The sequence below is a fragment of the Exophiala dermatitidis genome, assembly GCF_000230625.1.
Source record: "Exophiala dermatitidis NIH/UT8656 unplaced genomic scaffold supercont1.2, whole genome shotgun sequence".
NCBI classification, from domain to species: Eukaryota; Fungi; Ascomycota; class Eurotiomycetes; order Chaetothyriales; family Herpotrichiellaceae; genus Exophiala; species Exophiala dermatitidis.
This window is the reverse complement of record NW_008751647.1, coordinates 2560828-2568673: the sequence shown is the minus strand read 5'-3', so window position 1 is coordinate 2568673 and position 7846 is coordinate 2560828.

The following is a 7846-nucleotide window of genomic DNA, read 5'->3' as shown; positions in this document are numbered from 1 at the left end:
TTAAAAGAAGAAAAGAAGTAATAGAAGAAATCTAAGTATATTTATAGATATAAATACTTCTATAACGAGTACTATTATCTAAATTCTTTAAAATAACTAAATAACTAGACTCTAAACCCTAAAGTTAATTATAAAGTATAGATTAAGTTAAATAATAATAAGATCTTATATAAGTATATTAAACGACTTATTAATAAGAATAAGAGAAAGAGTAAGAATAATTAATAATAATAAGGAGAACTAATACTTAGAGTATTTATCGCGTATTTATATACTACTATAATCGATTATAAGTTAAAGAATTACTAGATATTTAACTCCGGATTCGATATATATATATATATAATAAGCTAGAGATCTCTATATATTTAGCGCGCCTGAGCTCGAGCACGCGCAAAGAGACACCCATACGAGCACGAGATACTAAGCAGACGCATACGAGGAGTATACGATAATCATCAGACTAGACCGCGGCGAGCGGCGCTAGCTAGCGAGGCTAGGGGGACCTCGAGGCGTCCTAGCACGCCCTAGGGAATACTAGAATAATACGCGCCGCGTAGGCGGAAAAAGAGCGAGGAGCTAAGAAGGGGAACGAGATAGAAGAAGGTCTATACGGCCTAGCGGACGATCTTCGTACGATTATAAAAGATCTCGAGAAAGAGAGTATCGGAACGAGATAGCTTTAGGTACTTAATAAGATAGTCGAACGCGTAAAACGCGTCTAGAACGCGTCTAGTACTCGCGACGTACTACTATTGAAGAGTATCGAGGTACGACTCGCTTCGATTAAAAAGGCGATCGAGAAGATCGCGTAGTCGCCGCGAGACGCGACTAAACCGTTATAGATAGGCGTCGCTACGCGCGGCGTAGCCGTATAATATACGACTCTCGTACTACTCGTACGCCTAGAGCGATATATGATAAGAATAGCTATATCTAATACGAAGAAGACGATAAGTAAGGAGATTCTTAGAGAGATTAAAAAGACGATTCTAATAGCGGTTACGATTCGCGTACTAAAAAGCGACGATATAGATATAACTCTCCTAACGAAGGCGATAAAGAACCGCGCCTAGGCGATACCTCTAATAGAGATAATGCGAGTCTATAAATAGAACTATCTAGTAGAGGTTCTAGACGTCCCGCTAAGTACCCGAGTCGCGGCCGAGAAGTAGACGGATAACGCGGGTCTCGCGACTATAGTCGCGGACGACTCGAGATCGGTCGCGCCGAGACTCTAGATCTCTAGGATCGAGTAGCTTTACTCGACTAAGTAGATAAAGCGTATACGCGTCGAGGGAAAGACTTACGAGTCTCTTCTCGTCGGACTATAGAGCTAGATAATATATCGAAGTATAATCTAAGGCGATATTATAATAGAGACGCGTCTTTATAAAGTCCGCCTCTTCGAGAGAGCGTTCTAAGAGGTTTAGTACTTTAATTACTAGTAATAGAGTTATATCTAGAAGGTATACGCGAAGCCTATAAGGTACGGTAGATATACTAGAGCCTACGAGTCGAAGAAGTATATTAAGAAGAGAGTCTCGTACGCTAACTACGATAAGATATATAAGGTATAGCACCTACGCGCCTACGATATATACTAAAGATACTATAACTACGTCTAGTAAAGACGAGTCGTAGCCCTTACGTAGACGGTAAGTATTCGAGTCGTATTTCGGAATAGCTAGACTACGAAAAGATAGACTATAGTAGAGAATAAGAGATAGAGAGAGACCTTCTCTAGAGCGATCGTATAAAAGAGAGTAGAACGACTAACTTATATAGAGATAGCGGTATATAGCTCCTAATAGGGACGCCTCTTCTTTATAGGCGGGTCGTAGAAAGATCGTTAGCCGTCGCTAGAATCGAGTATATAAAAGATAAATACTATAGATATTTTCGATAAATAAATTTAAGATTATCTAGTATAACTATAGAAACTCGAACGGCTATACGTTTTAAGTACTCTTCGATAGCTTTACGCGATCTACGATACTTACGATTTAGAAACTAGTCTTTAACCGTTTTATAAAGTTAATCTACTATCCTAAGTTCTACTAGCTAGTATATAAGGCTACCTAGGCGATATAAGTATACTTTATAATAAGGCGAGACGTACCTATTTCGTACTAGAGACGTACGTAATTCGAGCCGAATATAGTACTACTCGATATTAAGATAGAGAAAAGAAAACTCTCGATAATTAACGTCTATAACTCTAGAAAGAACTAGTCTAGAATCGCTAAATAGAGAAGAATTCGAGAAGCTCTTAATAAAGCGACCGACGAGGCTATCGTTCTAGGCGACTTTAACGCGTACTACCTAGCGTAAGAAGACGTAGAAGTCGCGTACGAATAGTAGATAGAATATCTACTAACGGTAATAAGAGTATAGAGATTAATACTCCTAATCTAGTAGAGAGATATATTATAAAGAAAAGAAGACTAAAAGATAGTAATCGACCTTATATTTATTAAGTAGTCGCTTAGTATATAAGTCGAGTTCTATAGTACTAAGCCTTTATAGACCCTAACGAAGGACTATATCTCGATCTATATTACGTTCGATATTTAATAGAACCTAATATCGCGAGAAAGTAAGCGATTCGTACTATATAGACTTAATATAGATAAGCTCTCTATCGCGGTATAGCGAGGGAAGAAAACGACGACTAAGACTCTCGAGAAAATCTAGTAGAACGTTAAGAAAGCGCTAGAAGAGATCTATCTAAGAGTATACTCGTTATCGAGAGTAAGGCTAGACTAGTCGTCGAGAGCTACTAAACTACTCATATACTCTAGGTAGACGAAATATAGATTTCTCGTAACTAGAGATCAAGCCTAGCTAGAGCTAGTATACTATCTAGCGAACTAGCTTAAGTAGAAGATCCGGAGAAACGCGAGGGCGAACTAGAGGCGTACGGTAAGTAAGCTATTCGAAGATATCTCTCGAGATCTATAGAATATCTTAAGATAGAGTAGAAGAAGCGTAGATAAGTCGTATAAAGATCTATATCTCTCGACGCTACGAAGGACTAAGTTTCTCCCGACTACGGACGTCGAGAGCGAAAAGAACTAGATCCTAGCGAAAAAGTTCTTCTTATTAGCGCCGATCGTAATAAGCGAGCCTAGAGAGTAGATAACTCGTACGTAGCTCGTAATTCTCTAGAAGATTACGGAAGAAGAGACTAGAGCTCTTCTCGCGGTCCTTTTAACGGAAAAGGCTCTAGATCTCGACTCGATCTCGAACGAAGTACTTAAGATACTTAGCTCTATCCTAGTAGTTAACGTCGCGTAGGCGATAAATAGACTCTTCGAATAGGGCTAAATTCCGACGTATCTTAAGAAATCTATAACTATCGTCCTTCGTAAGAATAGTAAGAAGGACTACTCTCTTTCGAGAGCGTATCGATCTATTACTCTAGAGAATACTCTCGCTAAGATAGCTAAGAAAGCGCTAGCGAATCGTCTAATAAACGTAGTCGAGAAATACGATCTTCTTCTATAGAGCTAGATAAAGGCGTAAAGAAATCGCTCGATACTCTCGATCGTTAGTCTAGTTATAGTATATATAGAGCGTATATAGAAGGCGCGGCCCGAAAGCGTAGTCTTTATACTAAGTCTAGATATCTAAGGCGTATTTAATAATATTCTATATAGGCGGCTCCTTAATATTCTTAAGGCTAAGAAGATCTTCCTCTAGCTAGTTAAGGTTATCGAGAGCTTTCTAAGCGGAAGACGTACGCGGATAGTATACGCTAGATACGAGAGTAACTAGATTAAGATAAATATAAGGATCCTATAGGGCTCCCTACTCTCGCTAATCCTCTTCCTCTTCTATATCTTAGGGCTACTAGACATACTCGACTCGTACGAGAATAATACGCTAGTCTTCGACTTTATTAACGATATAAATATTATTATCTAGAGACCGTCGAAGAAGAATAACTACGTAAGACTTATAAGAGTATATAAGGTCTATAAGTAGTAGACTAACTAGTACGAGGCGAAGTTTACTCTAGATAAGTACTAGCTAATCTACTTTACGAGAAAGCGCGCCGTAGACGACTAGTAGAGGAAGAGTATACGAATCGTTAATAAGAAGATTCTTTCGAAAGAGAAGATAATTAAGATTCTTAGGATATAGCTCGACTCGAAGCTTATATAGAAAGAGTATATTATATATACGGCTCGTAAGAGGCTCGTAGCCTTAGAGGCCTTAGTAAGACTAGCTACGTTAACGTAGAGACTCTTCGCTAGAAATACGAAACTTCTCTATACCTCTACGGTACGGTCTATACTCCTCTACGAAGTATAGGAAGTTAGTATACGCCTTATATAGAGTACGCTCTCGCTATCGAGACTAATACCGCTTAAGAGAATATAGAACTAATACCTAAGAAGGGTAACGAGTATATATTAAAGAACGCTAAGAGTAGCGCTTAAGAAGAAAACGTATACTCCTCTACTAGATATTACGGTCGCCGACCTAGATAGGAAGTACGTACTACGAATCGTATACTATTCGATAGAGAGAAGTATACGATTAGTAGCGAATCGAGTCTAGAAGACGATATTAAGGGCGAGACGAGAGCGAGACTCTAGGCCGGCTCTAGCGAGATAGAAGACGGTAGCTAGTACGCGGCGAGAGATCGATACGAGACGTATATAGGTCTATCGAGGCGATTAGAGGCCGAGAACGTCCGAGTCGGACGCGACGTACGTATATAAGGCGTCCTTAAAGTAGTAGAGAGAGCGGTAAGAAGCGGTACGAAATAAGTCTAGAGAGAGATACCCCTTAGCGACGTAGATAACGCCGTAGAAGTAGAATAGGCGTAAGCTCTACGCGAGTCTCTCGAAGGCGTAAGCGATAGCCCTATTCCTAATACGGACCGAGGTAATAGGCCTAGAATCGTAACTTATAGCGGTTAGAGTATCGGATACGATCGCGCTCTACTTATACGGAACGTATACTTAGATCGTATAATACGTCCTACTATACTACTTAAGGTACGAAAGGGTCGAACTACTACGATAGTATAAGACGGCGAGACTAGACGAGATTCTATTACGCCTAGTACTCGCGGCGTATACGGCTCGCTAGCTAGTCGCCTTAGGGGTCCTTAAGTAGTTTCGGCTTACGAAGGAGATAGAGGAGAAGGAGACTCTACTATACCGTGCTCTACGAGATAGTAGAGAGTAGTAACGAGAGAGAGACCTCTTATAATCGATAGGGAGAATTAAGCGAGGATACGAGCGGAACGAAGGCGAGTTATATACTCTATATACGCGTCTTATAAAGGCGAGACGAGGGTTTTCTCAGTAAAGGGTTTTTTCTCTAGAAAAGGTGGAAGAGTCTACGTAGTCCTGTATAGGAGCTAGATTAGACTATAATTGAATTATTATTATTATTATATAATAAGCTAGAGAACTTTATAAGAACTAGAGAAGCGACCGATATCGATATTCTTATTATAGAGATAAATTAATATTCTATTAAAGTATTTAGAAGTATTAAACTATATATATCTACTAAAAATAGAGTTAAGAAACTTATACTACTTAACGTTACTCTTATTCTAGAGTTTATAACGAACCTAGTATTATTCTTTTGCTTATATAATAAGAATATTAACTAGAATATATTAGATAAAGCCTTAATACTAAATAACGAGTATTTATACTACGTACGGAGAAAAGACGGTTACTAGGTACTCTTCGACGACCCTATCTTAGCGTCTTAATAACTATATATATTCGACTCTATATCTATTCTTTCTTCTTCTTCTTCTATAACCCTAAAGACTACTCCTAACGCCGCGGCGTCAAGATTAGTTAAAGAAGCTTTTATTATAAGGCCGTTAGCTTCTCTCGTAATACTCTATACGCGGGCGGCTTCTAGCGTAGTATTAGCGCCGATAAGATAGACTCTCGCTACTACCGCTATTATAGCTTAAGAGGGTAAGTCTCTCTATAAGGACTCTCTAGATAGACTATACGCCGTTATAGAGTATATAGAATATAAAGCGCTCTAATATCTACTAGATATAGTAATCGGACTCCCGAAGATTAAGAAGATTACTTCTATTTAATACGAGCCTTATCGATTATTAAAAGTAATCTAGATTATCTCTTAAAACTTATTATAAGAAGAATTAGTAACGAGACTATTTAATAGAGTCTCGTATAACTTAATATCTCTTAATATAATCTATAATAGAGACGAATAGATTAGCTATTTTAGAGATTACTATATAAGAATATATTTCGTCTATATATATCTACGAAAGTATTAATTATTCTAAATAGTTTAAGACTTTATAAATATAATTTATATAAGATATAGTTATAATATTAGAATTATTAGAATAGATAGAGAAAGATTACTATCGAAGATCTATAATAATAACGTACGAGATAGAGATCTAATAACTAAATAAAGTATATTATATACTCTTACTTAAAATAGTTATACGAAGTAAGTAGATTAATTACTTATTAATATAGCTTAAATAATATATCTATATATAAATCTACTAAAGAATCTATAGTCTAAGATAGTAAAAACTATAGAATATATTCTAAATCGATTATCGTCTCGTACGCTTAGCTAGAAAACGCTATTCAAAATACTATACGGATAATAACCTAATATCTCGTATATATACGTATACGGCTATAAAGTCTACGTATTATAGTATAATATTCTATAGAAAGATAAACTTTAATAATACGTATAGATTAGGTATCTTATCTAGTACGATTTAATAAATATCTTTCGAATCTAGTAATCTAATAAAGACTAGATTATACGAATATAAGATATTATCTTTAACGATAACGAGACGTTTTTACTACTTCTATATAAAGATAATAAGTTACTATCGATTAAGTTAATTTAGCTAGATATCGAAGTATACGAGTCGATATCTAAAATAGGTATAATTCTAATTAATTCTAAAAACGGCTTAGCGCCGAATTATTCGGAAACTACTTCCGACTAATTAGGAGCTTAAGAGTCTTAAACGATATTAATTTCTAGCTAATTAGAGACTAAGAAAGCTAAATTACGTAAAGCGCTAATTATACGTAATTCTATAGATATATATCTTACTTCTAATACTATATTTAAACCTTTTTTTTCTTCTTCTTAACTAGTAATATTTATAAAGCTAATAGCTACTATAGAAGTAATCGTAGACTTATAAGGCTCGCGATCTATAATAGAAAGTATCGAGAGATCTCGCCGCGCTACTAGTTAAGAGAACTCCGCCGCCCGAGCCGCGCGCTAGAACGTCCCTACTTAAGAGAGCTTCTAGAAGAGACGCGAGCCCGAACGAGAGAGCTTCTCTAGTAGCGCCGTATCTCTATCGATATCGCTATATTCTTCTTCTTTATTTATTATAAAGAACTAGCCTCTAGCGAAGACTAGTCTTCTCTTAATAAGAGAATAAGAAAGAAGAGAAGAAATTTAGAAAGAAGAACTATAAATATATATATCTAAGAAGACTACTATAGAAGACTTACTTTACTAGACGTTTCTAGATTAAGATAAGATAGTCTAAGCCTCTTAATATACTAATATCTTAGTAGAATTCGATAAAAGAAATATAGTTATTATAAGATAACGTTCGAAGCTAAGAAAATAGATATATATCGCTATACTCGAAGATAATAGTATTAATAATAGTCTATTAGCGTACTACTTAGTCTTCGTCGCTATCTTTACTATTAAAAAAGATTTCTAATAAGTATATAGAAATACTCTTTCTTCTAAGCTAAAATTATAGAAATAGCTCGCTAATTATCTATTTCGAAAGAAATTTAAGAAAGTCGCGAGAGTT